This window comes from Beauveria bassiana, assembly GCF_000280675.1.
Source record: "Beauveria bassiana ARSEF 2860 unplaced genomic scaffold BBA_S00035, whole genome shotgun sequence".
Taxonomy (NCBI): domain Eukaryota; kingdom Fungi; phylum Ascomycota; class Sordariomycetes; order Hypocreales; family Cordycipitaceae; genus Beauveria; species Beauveria bassiana.
Window position 1 is genome coordinate 249,436 of NW_007930870.1, and position 2,950 is coordinate 252,385.

Below are 2,950 nucleotides of genomic sequence, written 5' to 3' on the forward strand. Positions count from 1 at the left end.
AGGTGTGCTACTCGCTTATCTACGCTGCTTGCTTATTAACTATGTTATATTTAAATTAAATATAATATTTTTATAATTATATAAAAAATTAAAATAAAGATATTTATTATCTCTTTATCTTAAATAATTATAAAAGTTATTATTTAAGTAGTACTATTTAGACGACCTATTTTTTCTATATAGATAAGAGCTTTTTACTAGCTAGACGAGCCTTATATAATATTACTAGTAAGGTTATAAAGGTACTTATTTTTTAGTATAAGTTATATATAAATAGAGGTATCTTTTTAAAATATAATATATTTAGCTAAGCTAAGTATCCCTACTACTAAAACTACCTCTCTTACTACCGCCGCCGCTACTACTACCTCTTAAAGCTCTTAATACTTACTAATTTACTTAAAAAACGCATTTTTACTATTTTTAATAATTCTATATATATTAGACCTAGATTAATAATTCTTTTACGCTAATTCTTACTAGCGCCACTACCACCGCCTACCTCCTAAGGCTCTTAATTAATTAAGGCTCTTAATACTTACTAATTTACTTAAAAAATATATTTTTACTATCTTTAAGAGATATATATATAGCTAGCTAAAAAAAGGGTTCTTCTATAGCTATAGTAGCTTTTAACTAACTAGCTTTACCTATATTCTTATATAATAAACACTTAAATAAAGTAGCTATATACTTTATTATAAAGAATACCCTAATTATAGTAAATTAACTATTTTTAGTACTTATTATAATAGCTTTAAGAGTATTATTATTTCTTTTACTATCTATAATAAAGGCACCTTTATTTAACTATTTTAAGGCAGCTAAGGCCTACTATAGAGGTTCTAAATAACGTCTAGATTTTATATTTAATAAAGGGGTTCCTTAATATCTTACTATTATATTAGTATAAATTTTATATATAAAAGAGGCTTATTTTTTACTAGAGGCTATTAGAGCTACTATTAAGTATATATAAGATCTATACTAATTATAGCCTCTTATTAGATATATTCTTTTAGTTAATATATATAGGGAAGTCTATATTAAGTTATAGAGTAATATATTAGCCTAGCTAGAGGTAACTATTAGTAAGGATTATTTAAATATATAATTAAAACTATAACCTTATTATATTTCTTAATAAGAAGCTTTAATATAATATAGTTAATTAATATAATTAACTTATTAAGCTACTTATAGTTAAATAATTTGACCTAATAATAGGCTATAATAGCTACCTTTTCCTTATATTATTATTCTTTCTTTTTAATAAGTTATATAAGGGCTTTATAAAGCCTAAGTAGGTTACTATTTCCTCTAATAAGGTAAGATTTAGTGTCTTTATAGTAGGCTTTATTTAGGGAATTTATATAGTAGCTAAAGTTATAGTATTAATTAGTTTTATATACTACCTATTAGTTAATAAAAAGGAAATATTAGTTAATAATATACTTAATAATTTAATATTAATACTAGAATTTATTATATATCCTCTTCTAATTCTAGTTAAAATTAGTAACTATATATAACCTACTTCTAGGCGGTAAGTATACTAGTATAATAATAATTATTATTAGTAGTATTATCTAGGTTACTAGCTATAGTAATAGCCTTAGCCTTATTAATAGTAGGCTCTTCTACGTTATAAGATAAAGCCTCCTAATAAGTATAAATTACTTAATAGGTATTAGTGTTAATATAGAATATATAAAGTTATTATTAAATATCTAGCTATATCTAAATAAAGGCCTTTTTAAGTACTTTTTTATTATTTATAATAATAATATTAGGTTATTATATATTAATACCTTATTAGAAAGATTTAAGCTACTAAATAAGCTACTTATAGCTATTAAAGGTCTTATAATTAGAGAGGCCTTAGGCTAAATTAATAATAGAATTTTAATTTATAATACTAGTAACTTAAAAAAGGTATAATTTAAAGTAATTAGTTTTATATATATTATTATAGCTAATAACCTATAAAAATTACTTTTATATTAACTTATATTATAGATAAGTCTAGAAGACTCTAATAGGTATATAACTATTATACTTAATAATATAGTAGAGGTTATTTTACTATAGAATTTATATCTATTATTAGGTTAACGTTAAGCTATTAAGGCTTAAAATTTAGATCTTTTAATAGTTATTATATATATCTTTTTAGATAAAGATAGGCTATTTATTAGTATAGGTATTATAAATAATTTAAGTAACCTTATAAGCTAGAAGAGCCTAGTGCTTAGTAAGGTTACTAAGAAGTATAGCTTATTTTAAAGTATACCTTTAATATATAATATAGGCGGCAGGCTCTAGGGATAGAAGATAGTTATAAGAGCTATATTTAACCTTATAAGTCTAGAGGTTATTTAAGGCTAAATTTTATTATATAATAAGATAAAAAGGGTAATTTATCTTATATATTAACTACTCTTATAGATTAACTCCTTTTAGAGGCTTTATACCTCTTTTATTATAGAAAATTTTATAAGATATTATTATATAAGTACTATTATATTACTATTTTCCTAATATATAGTGCTTAATAATAGTAACGCTATTATTATAATAAAATTACTATAATAAAGAAAATAATTAATTAAGAGTATTAAATAGAGATACTAGTAATAGTGGTAGTGGAATTAATATATAGCTAGCGTAATTATAATAATAAAGGAAAAGAAAGGGGTTAATATAAGGTACTAGTAGTGATATTATATTAAGGTTAGTAGGATAAGAAAATAGATTTCCTATTTTAGTGGTTCTTTTTAGGTACCTTAATTTATATAAGGTATACTAATAAATTAAGGTACCTAAAAAGTACTATAGCAGGGTACGTCACGTGAGGCTCGTCCGGCTAGCAAAAAGCTCTCGTCTAAATAGTACTACTCTATTATTTAATTATATTTAAGCTTTTTTATTTAAGAAAATAAGATTATTA